At 39.9% G+C, this 22,416-nt stretch overlaps 2 long non-coding RNA genes across 2 annotated transcripts; one reads left to right on the forward strand and one right to left on the reverse strand.

Annotated features, from left to right (window-relative positions):
- Positions 1–4,643: 4,643 nt before the first annotated feature.
- On the forward strand, positions 4,644–10,276 carry LOC307038211. Its single transcript, XR_013807924.1, has 2 exons — positions 4,644–8,230; positions 10,090–10,276. It is a non-coding gene; the product is annotated as an uncharacterized lncRNA (long non-coding RNA).
- A 1,468-nt stretch (positions 10,277–11,744) lies between these two features.
- On the reverse strand, positions 11,745–14,263 carry LOC307038212. Its single transcript, XR_013807925.1, has 2 exons — positions 12,704–14,263; positions 11,745–12,483 (listed from the first exon to the last, which is right to left on the reverse strand). It is a non-coding gene; the product is annotated as an uncharacterized lncRNA (long non-coding RNA).
- Between the last annotated feature and the right edge of the window lie 8,153 nt (positions 14,264–22,416).

Genomic DNA, 22,416 nt, shown 5'->3' on the forward strand with positions numbered 1-22,416 from the left:
TGAATTCATCAGTCCATCTTTGGTCTGTTCCCCTTTTCGTCATTTGCATATAGCTGATACTGCATGTTTGTTTTTAAAGTTTATGTGGGTGTCATTGAAAAAGCAGTGTGTTTGTTTTACATGTTCAAATGTTTGCATGTAGTTTGTTAGGAAATACTGTTGCCCATGTCTTGTCCAGGGCTCCATTGGATGATTCATTCTCAATGGGACTTGGTTGAATAATTGTATAAAAACAAGAAATTAAAAAAATATTGCGTGAGGCGATTGAAAAATAACTCAACTTAACTTATGTCAAACAATCAGTATCAGAATCAAAATCAGAATAACTTTATTCGTCGCACAGAGGGGACATTTGCATTTGTTACAGCAAGAAAAGAGCCAAAGACAGCTTAATGTTAACCAACAAGCATGCATACAAAATATTAAAGATACACAATTTACAAAATACACATCCTGTAACAGTTTCAACAGCTATGTACGGCATATGTATATATTGCACATAATTGGTATTGCACAACAAGGGGTGTTATAGTCTTTGTTGTTATATGTGTGGGGTCTACCAGGGACCATGATGGTTATACAGTCTGACCTCTTCATTAATAGATGAGAATAAGAATAATGCAAGATTTCTTTTCAGCACTGTAGCCAGGCTGACAGAGAGCCACAGCTCGACTGAGCCTTCTATTCCCATAGCACTCAGTAGTAATGATTTTATGTGCTTTTTTAACGATAAAATTGTTACTCTTAGAAACAAAATCAATGACCTCTTGCCTTTAACCAGTATAGTGTTATCAACAGCTCCCGGAAACGTAAGTTCTAATATTACACTAGATAGTAAACTAGAATGCTTTTTAGCCATAAACCTTGAACAATTAAATTCAATGATTCTCTCTTCTAAACCATCAACGTGTATCTTAGACCCGATTCCAACTAAGCTGTTAAAATAAGTTTTTCCATTAATTAGCACTTCTTTATTAAATATTATGAATATGTCTTTATTATCAGGCTATGTTCCACAATCATTCAAAGTAGCAGTGATAAAACCGCTTCTTAAAAAGCACAACCTCGATCCAGAGGTTTTAGCCAACTATAGACCTATTTCTAATCTTCCGTTCCTCTCAAAGATTCTTGAGAAAGCAGTCGCAAAACAGCTGTGTGATTACTTAAAAAACTATGATTTATTTGAAGATTTTCAGTCTGGCTTTAGAACACAACATAGCACAGAGACAGCTCTGGTTAAAGTCACAAATGACATTCTAATAGCCTCTGACAAGGGACTTGTCTCTATTCTTGACTTGCTCGATCTTAGTGCTGCATTTGATACTATCGACCATGATATCCTATTGCAAAGACTAGAGCACTTAGTTGGCATACAGGGAACTGCATTAGGCTGATTTAGGTCCTATCTATCTGAACGCTCTCAGTTTGTACGTGTCAACGATGAATCTTCCATGCAAACCAAAGTTAGCCATGGAGTGCCACAGGGCTCAGTGCTTGGACCTATTTTGTTCACCCAATATATGCTTCCGTTAGGCAATATTATAAGGAATCATTCTGTAAACTTTCATTGTTATGCGGATGATACTCAACTATATTTATCAATCAAGCCTGATGAAATTAATCATCTAAATAAAATTCAAGACTGCCTCAAGGACTTAAAAACGTGGATGACCTTACATTTTTTGATGTTAAACACGACCAAAACTGAAGTTATTGTACTTGGCCCGAAGAATCTACGAGACAAATTATCTAAAGATATATTAACTATGGATTGCATTAATTCGGCCTCCAGTGAGACTGTAAGGAATCTTGGTGTTATATTTGATCAGGATTTATCCTTTAACGCCCACATAAAATCAATTTCAAGGACCGCCTACTTCCATCTACGTAACATTGCAAAAATCAGGCATATCTTGCCTCAAAACGATGCAGAGAAACTAATCCATGCATTTGTTACTTCAAGGCTGGATTATTGTAACTCCTTATTATCAGGGTGTACCAAGAAGTCAGTCAAGTCGCTTCAGCTGATTCAAAATGCTGCAGCTCGTGTACTAACCAGAGTTAGGAAAAGGGACCACATTACTCCTGTTCTGGCTGCCTTACACTGGCTCCCTATAGAACACAGGATAGAATTTAAAATTCTTCTTCTCGCCTACAAAGCCCTTAATGGGCAGGCGCCATCTTACCTTAAAGAACTCATTATACCCTATTGTCCTACTAGGGCATTGCGTTCCAAGAATGCAGGGTTGTTGGTTGTTCCTAGAGTCTCTAAAAGTACAATGGGAGCCAGAGCCTTTTCTTATCAAGCTCCACTTTTGTGGAATCAGCTTCCAGTTTGTGTTCGGACGGCAGACACCCTATCCGTTTTTAAGACTGCGCTTAAGACCTTCCTTTTTGATAAAGCTTATAGTTAGGGCTGATTAGATTCAGCCCCTAGTTTTGCTGATATAGGCTTAGTTTGTCGGGGGACATCTTACTTCTTCCTTCTCTCTGTCTATACCTGTGTACTCTCATGTTTCGATTAACCCAGCTTCCCCAAATTTCTTTATTTTTGGTGTCTATATACGCCGGGATCCGGAGTCATGGATGATCCTGCGGTCCTGTGTCATGGATTGCGAGTCCTGGATCTTGAGTCGTGGCTGTGGTCCTTGATCATAAGTCCTGGATGGATATACTCATGGATTCATCTTCCTATTATACACACATGCATTTCCAAACATTTGGACTACCTATGTTGCAAATGTATTATCTTTTCAATTTACACACGGCATCTATTGCACGTCTGTCCGTCCTGGGAGAGGGATCCCTCCTCTGTTGCTCTCCCTGAGGTTTCTCCCATTTTTCCCTTTAAACTGGGTTTTCTCTGGAAGTTTTTCCTTGTACGATGTGAGGGTCTAAGGACAGAGGGTGTCGTATTGTCATACTGATATTCTGTACAAACTGTGAAGTCCACTGAGACAAATGTAACATTTGTGATATTGGGCTATATAAATAAACATTGATTGATTGATTGATTGACCGCTGCAGGAAGGAAGGAGCTGTGAATATCTCTCATGCCCCTTTCACACCAACGCGTTGTCAGCTCCGGCTCGGAGCTGGAGCATGAAAAGTACCGGTTTTTCCTGTTCACACCGCAGAGGCGCCGCCTCTTAGTTCCGGAATCCGGTTCACTTCCAGCTCCAAAAAATTGTTGGTCTAGAGGCAAGAGCTTCGAAGCTAAGAGGCGGCGTCGCTTACGTCGAGGCGTGCAGGAAACTAAACCCACCTCCCCTGAACATGGGTCGACTGAAGAGTCTCGTCATGCCTGACTTCAAGCAGTAGTGCTTATAAACACACTTTATAAAGTCAGGCAACACTAACCAGGCTTTGTGTAATTCTGTTTATTTGTACCTTACTTTCACCATCCGTTCACTGTTATTGATCATTGTGGAGAGCAGGCAGACGTTCTGTCGACGAAAGTTGAGCAATGTTCAACTTTTGAAGCTTCGGCGGAAGCGTCAGCCAATCGAATCGTATGCCAGTACAAGCTCTAGCCATTCAAACCGTGTGCTTGTGTGTCCGGGGCAGAAGATTCATGTGATTGGTTGTTGGTCGAGTTTCAGCCCCCCCCGCCGGCAAGCGATAACGCACGCCGCCGTGTGGACAGGCCGTAACTCCAGGCCGTAACTCCAGGCCGTAACTCCAGGCGACTTTCTGCCGCTTTCCTCCGTGGTGCAGTGCTGATCGTTTCACCACGGAGGAAAGCACTTCACTAATTGCAGTACCCATAAGGAGCTGTACAAATGCCGCAGTTTTTGCGTGGCTGTGTCTTTAGTTGAAAGCCCAGTGGCGATCTGCTCATCTCTCATCTTAATAATATGCTCCACAGGGGCGGACTGGCCATCTGTGTGTGATGGAGAATCACAGAACGGACGTTCATCCTTATTATTATGCCGTTCAAACCAATTATTTAAATTGATTTAAACGGCATAATGTAGCCTAAGTTGCGCTGACAGGTGAAAGAGGTACCCACACTGCTTCCCTGCAGCGAGGCTCCCCCCACCCTCCCGTTGACAGTTCACGAGCGCCAAGCTCCCCCCGTTGCCAATTCACGATCGTCGGCACAATGATCACAATCAAAAAGGTTGCCGACCCCTGCTCTAGATGATAGGAAAAGAGCTTCAGTGCTTCCTTTAGTTTAGGATACACTCGACCACCCTTTTCGAAATGAAAGAAGAAAATGTTGTATATAGTATGTAATAATGTTGATCACTGTTTTTCATGTTTATAAATCATCACCACAAGGAGCAAAGTATCTACATGCGCTTATGGTAATCTGCTGTTCCCTCCTGGCAGACACACATCAATAACATCCGCTGGCCAATCATTAACAGCCTAATGTAAGTGCAGTCAGATTCTCTTTGCACCGCAGTTGTCTTTTCCTGAGTCCTGATGTATTCTCCTTTGCATTTTCTCTTAACCCTATGATGTTTAACTCAGAAGTTAAGGAATAGCGGTTTAGAAAAGACGATAGGATAATTTTTTGAAATTCAACCGCAACCCGTGTGGTCATCAATGCAACTTGTTAGAAAAATATCACTCGTCACTGGCTTGAGCTTCAATATCAGGATCCATATATTTATTATCCTCTCAATAATGGGAGTAGTCATTACATGCAGAGCATCAACTAGTTCATTCAGTATTTTCCCAAAACAACTCCAAGAGCCACATTACACTGAAGCACGAATGGCAAAATAAGGAAGCGGAGGTAAAGGAAAGGATCACATATACATATTCAAAGTTCTGTGGCTTCCATTGACCTCCTGCTGACTCTTCCAATGAATTCATCAGTCCATCTTTGGTCTGTTCCCCTTTTCGTCCTTTGCATATAGCTGATACTGCATGTTTGTTTTTAAAGTTTATGTGGGTGTCCTTGTAAAAGCAGTGTGTTTGTTTTACATGTTCAAATGTTTGCATGTAGTTTGTTAGGAAATACTGTTGCCCATGTCTTGACCAGGGCTCCATTGGATGATTCATTCTCAATGGGACTTGGTTGAATAATTGATTAAAAACAAGAAATGTAAAAAATATTGCGTGAGGCGATTGAAAAATAACTCAACTTAACTTATGTCAAACAATCAGTATCAGAATCAAAATCAGAATAACTTTATTCGTCGCACAGAGGGGACATTTGCATTTGTTACAGCAAGAAAAGAGCCAAAGACAGCTTAATGTTAACCAACAAGCATGCATACAAAATATTAAAGATACACAATTTACAAAATACACGTCCTGTAACAGTTCGAACAGCTATGTACGGCATATGTATATATTGCACATAATTGGTATTGCACAACAAGGGGTGTTATAGTCTTTGTTGTTATATGTGTGGGGGTCTACCAGGGACCATGAGGGTTATACAGTCTGACCGCTGCAGGAAGGAAGGAGCTGTGAATATCTCTCTGTGAGACATTGGGCACAAAGCTGGCCTTCCTTACCAGTCTGTTCAGTCTCTTCCTGTCAGCAGCCGAGATGCTGCAGCCCCAGCAGGCCACACCATAGAATGGCTGATGCCCCAACAGAGTCATAAAATGTCTCAAGGAGTGCCCCCTGCACCCCGAAAGACCTCAGTCTCCTCAACAGAAAGAGTCTGCTCTGTCCCTTCTTGTACAGAGCCGCAGAATTATCAGTCCAGTCCAGTTTATTGTTCAGATGAACACCCAGGTATTTGTAGGATTTCACAATCTCAATGTCCGCTCCCTGGATTGTCACTGGTGTGGGGGGTGTTGGGGAAATATTTTCCTTGGAACATAACTTCGACCCAGTTTATCAGTTTGACCTCACTGAGGAAAGGCCTGAAACCTTGGGCTGCTCTCAGTGTTTTGTCTCCCTGTTCTGGCCTGTTGGCGTCAGCCAATAGCAGAGATGGAGTAGTCGACTCGGACTCGAGTCGAACTCGAGTGCCGATTTTCGGGACTCGACTCACGCACTGATTAACGCAGACTCAAACTCGGACTGGTGCATTCTCGCGCTCAATGACTCGGACTCGACTTGTACATTGACGCTCCGACATGGACTCGGATTTGAGCAAGTTTTGTCTCGAGTCAGATGTACTCCGTCTTGGCGTGTGCACCTGCGAGGCGAGTTCACGTACTGCGCCCCGCTATAGAGAGCCGAAGTCCCTCCGTTTCCGGTGGACCACCTTGGGACCTTATTTCGCAAAAAATATTTATTGAAGTCAATGGCGAGAGAGAAATTATCTTTCAATACCGTTTGAATTGTGCCATGAATTGCACATACGATGTTTGTCAATTTAAAAGATAATTTTGCAAGTCAAGAAAAAAAAGGTTTGTGGTAAAATTGTGAAGTAACACTTAATTTTGTGTGAAACCGCTCAATGAACTACATCTCTCGTCTCACACAACACACGTCACCAACACCAAGATGGCCGTCACCTTTGCACATTTCACCTCTTTCTTTCAGAATGAGGCGGAAAGTATTAAACGTCTGGGCATGTTGAGAGCTGCAAATACACAAAAGGGGAGTTAGTCGAGACCTCTCCAACTGCTACTTGGAGAGGTCTCACCTCCTTGGCCGTGGTGCCCTTGAGCAAGGCACCGGACACAGGAGATATGAAAGTGAGTATTCTATGAAACTTGAAAAGTGAACTAGGACATGTACAAGTGGAGCAGGAGTTCAAAATGAAGCTGGACCTGCTGTCAAGTTAGAAAGAAGTCAAAGCAAATACCTATTTCAAAGATTTTACATTTTCTCTGTTACTTTCCCTGAAAATGTTTGAAATTCCTTGAAATCAAATATGTTCTCACTTTTCTAAAGCGCAAACTTAACAGGGGAATATTTAACTTTAAAACAAACTATCAGTAAGTCCATTAAATAAAATATGATTTTGTGGTAAAAGTTCCTGGACGATAATTCTCTTCTATCAGCTCCACCTTTATCATCTGCAACAAAGTGATGAGCACATTAAGGTATCAATCCAGTAACATGTATTATTATAATCTTTATATTTTATCCGAAATGGGCCATCCTGCATAACTTGTATTGACTTTATTTATATTACATAGAATATTTTAGAACATTACTAAAGTAATTGTTCATTATGTAGAAACTTTTGTGAAATGCATTGGCTGCTTGAAACACCTGAAGCAAAACATTCATAACATTTTTTTCATTGACCTCCTGCTGACTCTTCCAACGAATGTATCAGTCCATCTTTGGTCTGTTCCCCTTTTCGTTCTTTGCATATAGCTGATACTGCATGTTTGTTTCAAAGTTTATGTGGGTGTCATTGTAAAAGCAGTGTGTTGTTTTACATGTTCAAATGTTTGCATGTAGGCTAGTTTGTTAGGAAATACTGTTGCCCATGTCTTGACCAGGGCTCCATTGGATGATTCAATCTTGATGGGACTTGGTTGAATAATTGTTTGATAATAATACATTTTAAAAAACATTACGTGAGGTGATTGAAAAATAACTCAACGTAACTCAAACAATCAGTATCAGTATCAGAATCAGAATAACTTAATTCGTCCCACAGAGGGGAAATTTGCATTTGCAGCAAGAAAAGAGCCAAAGACAGCTTAATGTTAACCAAGAAGCATGCATAACAAATATTAAAGATACACAAATTACACAATTTACAAAATACACATCCTGTAACAGTTCTAACAGCTATTTACGGCATACAGTATGTATATATTGCACATAATTGGTATTGCACAACAAGCAGTGTTATAGTCTTTGTTGTTATATGTGTGGGGGTCTACCAGGGACCATGAGGGTTATGGACAGGCGAAGTCCCGCCCATCTACTTCCGACCCATGGGACCCCGGAAGCGGAAAATTATACATTGACGTCAATGGAGAGAGAAAAGTCATCTTTCGATCCCGTTTGAATTGTGCCACGAATGACACATATGATGTTTGTCAAATTTAAAAGAACATTTTGCAAGTCAAAAAAATAAAAATGTGTCGTAAAACTGTGAAGTTACAATTTTTTTTGTGTGAAACCGCTCAGTGAACTACAGGTCTCTGGTCTCGCACAATACGCGTCACCATCACAAAGATGGCTGTCACGTTAGTAAATTTCACCTGTTTCTTTCAGAATGAGGCGAAAAAGTATAAAAAGAGGTGAAAATCACTACAAGTCTGGGCATGTTGAGAGCTGTACATACACGAAAGGGAGCGGTTCTGTAAGAGCCAGCATGCGGGACCGGCTTTACAAGGTTTCAGTGAGTAATATGAGTGCAATGTCTAAGGTTAATGTCAGCTAGCTAACAAGGTACACTAACGTGTTTTGTTTTAGCAACTAGTTTTCTCCTTAAGAACTTTGTGGTGTCTGTGTATGCTGTGGATAACATTAGTGTTCACAAGAACAAGATACACTCCCGTGTTTTGTTTTAGTTGCTCTTCAGATTGAAGCGGCCAGTTCTATATCGACTATGTGTGTGATCTCCTTTTTACATCTCGTTGTGTCATTTGAGTTTATTTGCTGTGTGTAGATTCAAGGATTTTGGTTATCTTGTCCAGGGATGCAAACTTGTCACCTTTCGGCGAAATTCTCCGTTTTGAATCCAAAATAGGTCGTTTTTATGATTCCTGTAGATCTGCAATAAAAATATTTTTGGGGTATGGGAGGGGGTCTGGGACCCGGATTAATGTGCAGCCGCGAGCTTTTTTTTATATATTATAATGAAGCACGAGCTGTGTGCTCGAGTCTTCCTGCCTGTCGGCTCTGCTCATGATGTATAATAAGCCTCTGCTGCTCGGCGATGATGGTCTAGCTTCAGCAGCTACATTACCTACGGTGCGTTCGTTAATATTAACTGTGCGTCCGGAGTCCCTGTGGCACAGACTGGACCGCTGGTGAACAGCTGTTAGAACGGGCCGTTCAGGTGTTCAGAGTAGAGCTCCCTGTCGGAGCGGCAGAGCGTGATATGCACTGAAAAGTTTTTTTTCCCCGTCGCAATATTATCGTTGAGCTAGCTAACTAGCATACATTGTCACTATATGCTAACGTTAGCTTTAGCCTTCGTTTTCTAATCGTTTTTTTCATAGGCTATAAACAGAGGTGGTATAAGTATATATCTTGTACTTGAGTAAAAGTAGAAGTACCAGAGTGTAGGAATACTCTGTTACAGTAAAAGTCCTGCATTCCAAATGTTCCTCAAGTAAAAGTAGAAAATTATTATTATCAAAATATAGTGAAAGTAGCGACAGTAAAAGTAGTCATTTTGCAGATTGGTCCATTTCAGAATAATATGATATGTTTTATAATGATTGATCATGAAAGTTTTCTCAAAGCTGGTAAAGGTGCAGCTAGTCTGAATGACTTTGTATACTGCAGGGTAGCTTTTGGATTTACTCCAGGTGGAACTAAAGTCTGATTTAACACTTGATTATATTTCACATCATTCATCCACATCTGTAAAGTAACTAAAGGTATTACATACATGTAGTGGAGTAAAAGTACATCATGTACCTCTGAACTGTAGTGGAGTAGAAGTACAAAGTAGCAAAACATTGAAATACTTAAGTAAAGTACAAGTATCTCAAAATTGTGCCCAAGTATAGTACTTGTTGAGTTTATGAACTTGGTTACTTTACACCAGTGGCTATAAGATAGAAAGACTAAGCCTTGCACAGAGGCATGAAAATACATTTTCAAAATGCTCAACAGTGCTGCCAAAATTATAAACTGACTGCTACACAATTAAAATAAATGCTTTTTATATATTTCTATTAGATGTGACTCTATGGCGTTTCTGTTAATATTAACACTGCTGCTTTAGTTGTTCTGACTGCTAAAATCCTCTGTTATTCCTCATTTTAAAGCCGATATTCTGTGGGGTCAGGGGGCTCGGATCCTTGTCACCTTTTTCATACCTGATGAGTTTGCATCCCTGTTGTCAATTTGTTTGGTTATCTAGGCACAGCTGTGTGTGACTCCCTCTGGTACACTGGTATGTGTTTTCCTAATGTAGAGAGCATTGATTAATTAATAAACTACACACTGACTCTAGATCCTGACCAAATCCTTATTTTTTGATCAAATGTTTTTCAAAAAAATATATTGTATATTATATAACAGCTGCACATCACAGACCGGAGTCTCTGCTGCTGTGGACCACGATGGAGGCGATCATCCTCCCCATCCCCAAAGACCCTGCATGGCATGGAAATCTCCTCCTCCTGGAACAATTCTACACCCAGCATATGCTCCCTGTGTTGGCCAGTAGAGAGGAGGACATTTAAATAAACATACTCTTAACACCCTCGGACTCTGCGTTGTGTTTCGTATGTGTGATGGGGTGTTATGCAGAGGGGAGGAAAACAGGACACAGCAGATTGGGATTGTGGTGGAGATGCTGAGCAGTTATTTAATTGTTGCGTGTAATTATTATTATACTGCGTGCTTCTTAGTTATTCCATCTTTTGCTGTAACATGGATCTGTATGTAACTCTATATTTACTTGTTATCTACCACACTTCCTTCTACATCATACACCATCATTATACATGATGGTGTATATAGGATATATATTTATTTGTATACATATCTGTAAATTGTATAATTTTATTTTTCGTATTTGGGATTTCTCTTTTGTCCACTCAAATACACTTGGCCCTTTCTCTTTTCCATGTGGAAAATGGTAGCTGCATATTCTGCTTTTCTCATCTGCTCCCTGTCTGCTCGTCTACGATGAGAAAATTATATAATTAATTACTAATAATCATTTAAACCTGTTATTACCAATATTTCACAAATTCTTCATGTCAACTTAAGAGCACAGCTGTATGTTGAGTGTCAGCTTTGCTTGGTTCATCTTACTGGGGGGCATAGGGCCCTATATTTTCCGCGATCGCGGAATCGCGGACGGAATCGCGGAAATTCCCGAAAAAAGCAGATAATCACGGAATTTGACATAATTAGACTGAAATGCTGTTTTCGTGAGGAAGTGAAACAAAAAACCTGGGAAAACTTTCCCGGGGGACGCTAATCAGCGTAACACACCCCTGCGTCACTGTCTCATGCGGTCCCGTCCCGCCACCCCCAACAAACACAAGTGAAATGCAAGCATGGCTGTCCCTCCGTCAGCTAAAAAGATACGGAATAAGGGGCTATCCGCTCAATCACGAGCAGAGCAGTTCCCCGCTGACTTCTACGTGTCGGGTGACGTGATGTATTGTAAATTTTGTCAACACTCTGTTGACTGGAAGCGCAAAAATACGTGCGATGACCACCTGTTATCCAAAAGTCACGTTAGGAACAGGGAAAAATGTCAAGCTAATGCTAGCAAGCCCTCCACGTCCCTACAGACTAGCGTTACTGCTTCGTTCAAATGAGTGCACGATTTCCAAGAGTTGCAGAAGTGGCCGTGCCCTACATCTACTTCCCAGTCAGCTCAGTTGACTGTGAGAGGAGCTTCAGCAAATACAAAACTCTCCTCACAGACAAGCGAGAGACACTCCCTGAGCTCAACACAAAGAGGCTGGCAATCATGTATTTCAATGGCGATGTCTCTGCTAGGTGGGAAACTTAGAAGAGACAAGATACTTGCTCGCAAGGACTAAGTAGTCCTACAAGTTGGATATTTGTTCAGAGTCACTTTATATAGTTTGAAAGTTGTTTCATAACTCAGGAACTTCCTGCTACTTTTTTGCCTTGTTTTTGATGCACTTTATGCACTGTGGAAAATATATTTTAAATTTGATTTATGTTTTGAATGACTCTGAAATTGAGTGTTTTGTTTAAAGCTGTCATTTTTCACTTGAAGAAAAAAAAGGCTAATTGAGCGCTTTATTTTTTTTTTTAAATGTCATTTGTTTTCACTGGAAAGTTGACAGCTCATAAGCTAACTTTTGTTGAGCACTTTATTTTTTTAAATGCCATTTGTTTTCACTAGAAAGTTTACAGCTCAAAAGAAAACTTTTGTTGGAACTTGAAGTGCAATGTTTTGTTGCAAGTTTTTCAAGTAAATAAAGTATTGAGGGAATGTGCAATATTGTGTCGCCTCAATAAATGGGAGGTCATTTCTATTTAGTGTACATTTTATTTGAAAACATTAAAACACACCCTTTTTTGTGGTAAAATACGAGTAAATAGGTTAAAAAAACAGAATTCCAAAACATTAAAACGGAAAAAAACGGAAAAAAACAGAATTCCAAAACATTAAAACGGAAAAAAACGGAAAAAACAGAATTCTAAAAAATTAAAACGGAAAAAACGGAATTTAGAAAGACACAAAACGGAATTTGGTGAAAATGAAAACGGAATTTATAGGGCCCTAGGGGCAGCTACATGGATGTCGGTGCAGTCCACAATCATTTTGCAGCTGAAGGCAGAATGAATTTATTATTGACTCAGAATGAAGCACAACTTCATGTCATACAATACATTGACTTTATTTGTAATTGTGTAAAAAAATATGAGCATTGATTAGCAAGCAGGACCTGCAGGAACAGAGAATGGTGATGGATGGAGCTGGGAAGAGAGAAGAATAAAGAAAACAGATCAACTTTATTATCGGATATTAAAAATTCAATTTCAAAACAAGTTGCCGCTCCTACAGTTTTCTAGTATGTAAAGATGATTTCACATGACCAATGCAAAATATCACACTCAATACATGTGTGTCTCTGGGGGGTGCATTGTGCCTTTGATGTATATAAATAATATACCATAACCAAATACTATTACGTACAGTGGAAATCAGGTTGCCAGAGCAGGTCAGTCCAGAGTGCATGTTCCTCAGGGTCTCAGCAGTTACAGGTGAGGTAAAGAAAATAAATGAGAAAAAGGTCAGTAACAACACTTTAAAGTAACAACACTGAATAATTATCTCTTTTAATAATTTTCTCTCAGTAATCACTCAACTACTGTCTTTCCAACAAACAGATTGACTCACTCTCACTATCATCACAATGAAACACATCCAGAAGAATGTCATGCAAAGCTGCCTGCCTGCCTTCCTTCCTTCGACTCTCCCTGAACTGCCTGATCTTTTAATGGTCAATGTTAACCATTTGTGCAGATAGCATTAAGTAGAAAAGATCGCTGATACTAATGTGGGGTTAGCCTACCTCCCGCCCCCTTAGCACCTGGTGGAGGGGGCGATAGGCTACTCTTCAAATGTTTCACAAAATACTTACCATCATGACTACTCTTACTGTTTAACATTTTGGTTTACTTCATGTTAAGGCTAATACAAATGACAAGGCTAAGTAATGTAATATAATGCTAACTAACATGCTCGCTACTAGCTAGGTAGCTAACTTGACTATGTTCCATGCAAAACATGTATATTACCTGATATGTTTGGTCCAACGACTCCTGGTCCTTTCATCAGACGGGAAGCGATAGAACGAGCAAGTGGTATGATCACTTTTGTGATTACAACCTCGTACAAAGCACAAAGGCATCTTGTAAAAGTGAATTTATTGGAGCAATCTGTTATATTTATTGGAGGGAATAAATCAGTCTTCTTCTTCCTCTTTGCTTTGCGAGTCACAACCAGTCTTGGAGCATTATCGCCTATGACATCACTTACGCGACCCAGAATGCATTTGGGATTTGTAGTCTTTCTAGTTGCGTATTATTCATAGTCTTATATTTCAGCAGTTTTACGACAAACTGTGACTTTTTTTGCATGGAAATGATTGTTTAAGATTGACAAACATATGTGTCATTCGTGGCACAATTCAAACGGGATCAAAAGATAACTTTTCTCTCTCCATTGACTTCTATGTATAATTTTCCGCTTCCGGGGTCCCATGGAGGCTCCCGGAAGGGGAGGGACTTCGCCTCTCTATACAGTCTGACCGCTGCAGGAAGGAAGGAGCTGTGTATATCTCTCAGCTGATAGCAGAGATAGGCCCCGTCTCAGGTCGGTTAAATTAAATCCTTGCTTCCCTCACTTGCGTCGTTTCCCTGTGTTTAGTCCCTCCCTCCAGGGAAGCATGGAGGGATGCAAGGAAACCACGAGAAGCAGGGAAATTAGTTTTAAGAGCAATTGGACGTCCTTTCCTCCGGAGCGTCACGTGAAGCGACGTCCGTTTGTGATGACGCCGCACAGCTGTTCGTCTGACAGCAGCTCTGTCCCCGTTATTTTCACAAACACCCCTGCCACACATTTACTGACACAAACATTTGTATCATCTGTTGTAGACCCCAATAAATAAAAGCAAATAAGAACTCATTCTCAAAAAAGATAAACGCCATTCTTAAAATGTATAAACGAACAATAGTTTGATTAATATTGATTAGAGCACAATAGAAATTAAATAATTGAGAGAAGAAAAAGAGATATGTTATCTCTCAAAACCCAGTTAGATTAACATTCATTGGATTGCACACTTTGTTTGTGTGGATATGTAGCACATTAACATTTTAATAGCACTTAATGACTGACTGAATGGAAATGACAGTAAATGAAAATATAAAACGAAAAAAGCGATCATGAAAATGTTTCCAAAAAATGAATAAAATGATTTTTGACCACTTTGTTGTTCAGATATATCACATATTTGTAACTAAATGATACATGAATTGAAACAAAACACAGTTTAAACTGAGGAGTGACTCCCGTGAGTTTCATTTATTTTCTTCACTCCGCTGGGAAACTGCTCTCATGTCAAGAAGCATCAGATCAGTGCATGCACTGCATCGTCCAATCAGTGAGCGATACACAGTAAGGGGGCGGGGCGAGTATCTGAGGATTTCATCGGAGGATGGTCTGGTGGTACCTCCATTATCGCTCCTGCATTATCGCTCCTCGCTCCTCGGTCCTCGGTCCTCGGGCAGAAATAAGAGCCATGGGACGGTACTCAAGATGGCGCAGACAAATCAACTTCCGGTGAGACCGAGGAGCGAGGAAATGAAAATAGTCGACCTGAGACAGGGCCATAGAGTACTCAAGTCCTGGACTCAGACTCGAGTGCCGATTTTCGGGACTCGTGACTCGACTCGCGCACTGATTGACTCGGACTCGACTCGAGCACTGATGCTCCGACTTGGACTCGGATTTGAGCAAGTTTTGTCTCGAGTCAGATGTACTCTGTCCTGGCGTGTGCACCTGCGAGGTGAGTTCACGTACTGGGCGCGCCCCCGCTATTCCAGTCTAAAGATGTCCAGAGACACACCCCGCATCGTGCTGTATGCTTTCACAGATTTTGCTTCGACATTGGGAAAGAGCAGCGCAAAATCTCCGTTATGTGAAAAAATGATCGAGTTCAGACATATAGGTAGGCTGTCTTGAACAAAATCATCAGAGTAATGTGATCAAATAATTAAATAAAGATTCAGCCGATAACACGAAAGCACATGGCTACTTAACATGCAGAATGTAGTCATTTTGAATGCTAAGTATAGCCATGTGCTTTCTGGGGCTTAATCTTAATTGAAACGTTCACTTGTTGGCTGTTGGACTTCATGATATAATATTTAATATATTATTAATAAATAATAATAATAATAATATTAGTAATAAGCTTTATATTTGTATAGCACTTTCTATACAAGTATTGTAGCCAGACTCGCTTCGCAGCAGTTCAATAGACACATTAGTATACAATGACAGGATAAAAGCAATGTAGAGGAGCTAGAGCTACATTTCAACAAATACATCCACTTAGATTAATACATGAAGACTTGTGACTCTGACTTGACTTGGACTCTTCTTGGGTGACTCGGACTTGGACTCCGACTCGGAAAGTGGGGACTCGAGAGTCACTTGGACTCGTGAATTGGCGACTTTTTTTTTTTTTTACATTTATATTTTATTAAAATAAAGACAAAAGACAAAAACACACAGACAAGGACATGGCTCACACACATCACAAGTAGGACACAACCGGAAAAAATATGCCTCTTCCTTCAGACTTTCTTACAGAGTCCCTCCTCCAACACAAACGAACGCGCATCATCAATGAGGCCACGAGATAAGTTTGTGCACAGATGGAAGGCTGACAGGCAGGTAGGCCATCCAGTTACTTTAGCCGGGCCGGCTCAGATGATTGGTCGTGCTTTTTACAGCACTGCGGCTTCCAGAGATTAATTTTTGTATGTATTTATTGTCAATTATTATCAGGTCAATCTTGGTAGGACATTCATCTGTAACACATTCACCCTTCCCCACAGCGATAGGGGTAAAGTAGTCCATCTTCTCAAGTCATCTTTAATAGTTCTAAGTAAGCCTGGACCATTCATTTAGAAGATCTTGTTAATTGCAGATCTGATGTTTATGCCCAAGTATCTCAATCCATCAGCTTTCCAAACAAAAGGAGCAGAGCCTAAGTGATTAGAGTGAGTCTGACAGTTTAGTGGCATGGCTTCACTTTTACTCCAATTTATTATATATTAGTCAACTAATGTTAAAAGGATATCATCAGCTTATAAGTTTATTTTGAGCTGATGTCCGCACTTTGGGATACCCATAATTCCTGGATTTTCCTGGGACAAGCCAAGGGCTCGAGAGCTCAAATGAATATTAGAGGGGATATTGGACATCCCTGCCGTGTTCCCCGATGCAGGGGGAAAGGATCAGAAAGCATGTTGTTGCTTCTGACTGAGGAGACTGGCTTATTGTAAAGAGCTTTAAACCATCTCATACAGACAGGGCCAAATCCAAATTTTGATCGAACATTAAATAAATATGGCCATTCTATTCTGTCTAAGGCTTTCTCTGCATCCAGTGATATTGCCATTGCTGGGAGATGGAGGGTGTTGGCGCTAAAAATAACCTGGAGCAGCCTTCTCATGTTATTAGCTGACTGGCGTCCGGCTACAAATCCTACCTGGTCTAGATTCACTAGGGATGGGATAACTTCCTCCAGGCGAAGGGCTAGGATTTTTGCAAACACTTTGTAATCATTGTTAAGAAGACTTAGGGGTCGGTAGTTGCTCATCTATCGATGATCCTTCCCAGGTTTCAGAAGTAGACATAATGTGGCGGTACGCATTGTTAGGGGCATTGATTGTTTTTCTATCATGTCGTTATACAACATAACCAACAATGGCGACAACACTTCCAGAAAGCATTTATAAAATTCAATACTAAAGCCATCACACCCAGGGGTCTTACCCAATGTAAGAGATTTTATGGCAGACGCTATTTCGTTTGGTGTGACAGAAGATTCCAACTCGTGTTTCTGAGTAGCATTTAGTACAGGAAGTGTAACATTCTTAAACAATGTATCCAGGCTATGGTCTTGTGCTGTGCACTCAGTTTGATATAAATTGGAGTCAAATGTTTGGAATTCGCATTTGCGGTTTATTAGCTTGGGATCATTTATAATATTATCTCCAGAGTCTCTTATAGCTGGAATTGATCATTTACCCTCTAGGCTAACTCAAGTCAACTAACTAAGTCACTGACTCACTGTGGACGGATTAAACAACAGTGTGTGTGTGTGTGTGTGTGTGTGTGTGTGTGTGTGTGTGTGTGTGTGTGTGTGTGTGTGTGTGTGTGTGTGTGTGTGTGTGTGTGTGTGTGTGTGTGTGTGTGTGTGTGTGTGTGTGTGTGTGTGTGTGTGTGTGTGTGTGTGTGTGTGTGTGTGTGTGTGTGTGTGTGTGTGTGTGTGTGTGTGTGTGTGTCTCTCTCTGTCTGTGTGGCCTAGCCTTACTATCCTTGTGGGGACCTTCATCTGTTTACACAGTCACGTGTGGGGACTCGCCTCCCTTATGGGGACATAATGGAGGTCTCCGTGAAGGGAATCCTTCATTTTATGGTGAAGACTTGGTTAGGTTTAGGGTAAGTCTCCAGGAAATGCATGTAAGTCAATGTAATATCCCCTGAAGTGATGTATACTGTGTGTGTGTGTGTGTGTGTGTGTGTGTGTGTGTGTGTGTGTGTGTGTGTGTGTGTGTGTGTGTGTGTGTGTGTGTGTGTGTGTGTGTGTGTGTGTGTGTGTGTGTGTGTGTGTGTGTGTGTGTGTGTGTGTGTGTGTGTGTGTGTGTGTGTGTCCTACCCGTGTCAGAGTGTGTAGAACTCTTCTTTGTGACGCTTTGGCCAAGTTGAAGTTGTCCACATTGTAGGCACAGATCCTGAATCCTGAATCTCCCTCCATCAGCAGGGAGAGGAGCGAGAGAAGGAGAGAGGAGAGGAGGAGAGGAAGAGGAAGGAAGCGCCACCTCATGGTCAGACTGGGGAGGGAAAACAACACATAATCTCATTGATGTGAAGCATTGAACGGTTCCATGTGAGGATAAAATAAAACAATGAAATAAGGTATGCTGAGTTTTGTCTTTTTGTTTAGCTATATGAAGTCATAAAGTTGATCTGAAATGAGGCTCCAACAACAGAGGGTGTCGTATGCAGTGTAGATTGTAAAGCCCCTTTAGGCAAAATTGTCATGATATTGATATATGATACGATAATACTTTATTGTTAGATCCAGTCTGTAATTTGTATTGCATCAAAGTAGCTTCCTCTGCAACATCACCAAAGACAATATTAAGACACGAAACAAGGAAACAGACATTTGAAAAACATCACAATCACTGAAGAGAAAAACCTGCTCAAGACCCTCTAACGTACTAAATATGTACAAAATCGTGGGACCTTTCATTTATATTCCCTGTTGTTGGCCAGCCTCAATATGTTACGTTATGGAGGCTGAGTCAGAGTCTGAGGGAGCAGTTTTGACTTTAAAGCGGTACACAAACACTTGTACCACTTAGTATTGCAATACTGTGGAATCACAGATTTAAAAAACAGAAGAAGAATTTGTCTACTCGCCTAAAGACCTGAAATTCTGGAGACAATGTGTGAGCCACATAAATAAACCTGATGTGACTAAAAGATGTCTATAGAAAGTTATCAGTGAGACAACGTTTTTTTAATGCCAGGTCTGAATCAATGACTTTAAATAAAATAATGGATAAAAGTTGTGTCCTTTGGAATGTAATACTGTATTGCACTGATCATTGTATCTTATGTGTCCTTAAAACCAATACAAATACCTTGATAAAAGTTACCTTACATTTGCTATTTATCAAATAATCTTTGCATATTTACAATGTTTTTTTCTCTTTGACAGTATGTGTTCAGCATAAGACTGCAGTGTCAGTTTGGGCAAGGGTAAATTCTAGCAGCTATGAATTTATTTGCCTGTTCTCATTTAACTTAAGCACACACCAATTTTCTAACATTTCTTTTTGTCAGACATGCTGGCCTCCATCTTGATTTCTTGAGTGTTTTTGAAAAAACGTGTCAACAGAGACAACGGTAGAAGACTTTATGGTTTCTATACTTCAAAAATATTGTGATTTTCTTAATATAAATAAAAGCAATAACCTTAAACAAATGAAAAATTGCAGATGTAGATAAAATATTTATATTTCTTATTGATAACCTGAACTCCTTGAGCTGTCATCGATTTGACAAATGACAAACTGTAAAAAAGGAATTTAACTAAGTGGAGGGGCCTTGATTACTTTTTTCTTTTAGTCACATTAAACTATATATTGACTTAGACGTGTACATCAAATATGTTTTCTATTGAAGTGAAACCAAACACAGTGCGGAGAGACAGCGACTCTTCCCTTGAGATGGTATTCTCATTTTACACACAGAGGAAGCAGCGAGTGGGTGGAAAAGCACTTTTAAACTGTGAGAAAGAAATGTCAGAAATGAAAGAAACGATGAACAACATGACTGCAGGAGAGTTTTCCCAACCAAGAAACACAGCAGGAATGTTGGTGAACTTTAGCAGCATTTCTCATTTCCACAGTAGAAACTGAGTGTAAATATGCGACAGGTTTAGAGGTTAAACTGGTCTGAAGGAGGAGTGAGAGCATGTTCAGACCTGAGGCGGGGGGGCGACAGTCACCTGCACCATCTCCTATTTATATATGTTTGTATTAGCAGCTACAAAGACAGATAACTAAATACTTTGTTAATTATTATTACATCCACACTGAGCTTAGACAGGGAATCTCATGCAGTGTTCTTCATTTCTCAATACATTAGAATCCATGTGAGTGTGAAGCCGTTTGGTTTGTATCACATGATGCATCCTCTCAACATCATTGTAAATCATAGCTTGCTATTAAATCAATACAATAATTGTCATGGATTCAGAGACCAAGGTCTCTTTTAAAAAGGCTAAAGGGGATTTACACATGCAGTGAAATCAGATGGAAGAGTTTGGAGAACTGAAATCAAAGTGTTTTTGTAATTCGATGTGAAGTTCATACTGCATTAAACCCACTGTCGTAGATAAAAACCCACATTTTAATCACATGAATATGCATTTAAAGGGAAGAGGCCCAGCTGTGTCAGACCTTTAAGCACCCATGAATACATCATAGTGTGAATAGCCCTGGTTAGGGTCTCAAGACATCCATTCAGAGGGCTGTGAAGAACTCAAGACGTGAGGAAACGACAACCATCTCTGTTTTCATTGTTGACACCTGAAGCTCACACTGATCTTGATCTTACTGTTGTCCTGCTGTTATCTACACGAACAGGGAGGTGACAGCACACGTTATCCTGCAGACTACAGCATTAAACAACAACCCTACACTAATGCTGAATGAATGCTGATCTGACACAGTTTGGCCTCTTCTGCAACTTCATATTCACTATGTCAAGTCATAGAGAAAAGATGTTACTGTGAGTTTACGGCATTAAGCACTTCCTCTGTAAACATTGGGATTTCAGTGAGAAGTGCAGAAACAACTCTCTAAACTCATCCTTCTGATCTCAGTGTGCATCTGTTAGTCGCTCTTAAATGAGATTATTAACCTACAGTCTATATGTGAGAACTTTCACCAATTCAACAATTTAATCAATTAAATTACAATTATTAAACAGAATACACTTTTTTTTGTTTTTTGTTGAAGCAATTGCAGTCTGTGGTGGAATGGTTGGATTTCTATTTAGTAGTAAAGACGGTTTTAGTAGCTGCTAGTTGCTATAAAATGTAACATGAAGCTGGGGTCAAATTAGTTAACACACACACACACACACACACACACACACACACACACACACACACACACACACACACACACACACACACACACACAAACACACTTAATACTAATAATTGAAATTAAATTTGATTACCAAAAGTGAATGTTTAAATTGGTGTTTTCATTCATAAGGTAATTTTACTTCGATACTATGTTATAAGAGTAATCTGAGTTTGCATTCAAGTCTTGCACTAAGAACCAATAATACTTTATGGTTTAATATGTTGATTTCATTGTCTTGAGTTACAGGATGCTGTGTTAACTACAATATTTCATTTGACTGAGTTACACACAGTAGGAGGTTATTCCTTCAAGAAAAGGGGAAATGCTGTGTCCTGTTACTGTAGCCAGAGGGCGCTGTAGGACAGAGAGTTGATATAGGATGCCTGAAGGTGGAAGTTGGATAAAGAAGAATAAAGGAGGAAAGGATAGCACACGTGCCTACGGCTCATACTTTCTACCTACTTGCATACCTACAAAATACCACAAACTTCCAGCTTTATACTTTGGGTATTCTAGTAAAGCATTTGTACATGCTTTAATGTTAAACAAACTTTATTTTCCTTTGTGTCTGGATACCTGTTTCAAACGCTTTGTTTTAGCTGCTCAAAGGGATTTTATTGTCACGGCCTCCATGGAGTTAGAACAGGACTTTTTATTGGAACTGAAACACTCAGGTAATCTGAACAACACAGTAACTGAACTCTTCAGACAGAAAGAAAGGAGGATGGTTTTTGGGTACAAATAATCAAACGTATTGGTGAGTACTGGCTATAATGACTTTTATTTAACATTGTTGATATTTTCTTGTCATTTTATGAAGTAAATATTGTTGCTTCTGCTAGAGATGATGTGCGGCGCAGCAGTGAAAGGAGGCTTGTTGAATTGTGTTGTTCGGTGTTCTTGCTTTAGTAATGGCATTCATTCTCTACATTAGAAACCTGTCTGTGACGCAGCGCCCTGTTATACTGCGTTAATGTATCATATTAATGGTTTCTATAGCCGTGACGTCATAATAATGCTATTAGGAGGTGGATTCATTCAGGTAGACGCTACTGAAGGCCTAGGTGTGAAATGCACGGCCTGTTACTGTTTTCAACATAACTCATTTGAAGATATTGTGAGAAATAAAAACAATAATTAGGATGCAAATAAAGAAACATATTTTTGTATGAAATTTCATTAAAGGTCATTTTTTTTATTGGTAATTTAATCTTAATCAAAATTCAACAAAAGCCAAACATTTTATTATTATCTCCCACCGGCCAAGCAAATACATTCAATAATAAAAACCCTAAACATATTCATAATCATATAACAAGGAAAAGCATCACATTCTCTATCTTCTATCAAAATGATCGTAACTAACTGATTATTCAGATCATTGTTGCAGCTGAATTCTGTAACACGAGGAAATAAACTTTTCTCTGATAAATATCA

Source organism: Notothenia rossii, assembly GCF_949606895.1.
Source record: "Notothenia rossii genome assembly, chromosome: 4".
NCBI lineage: Eukaryota > Metazoa > Chordata > Actinopteri > Perciformes > Nototheniidae > Notothenia > Notothenia rossii.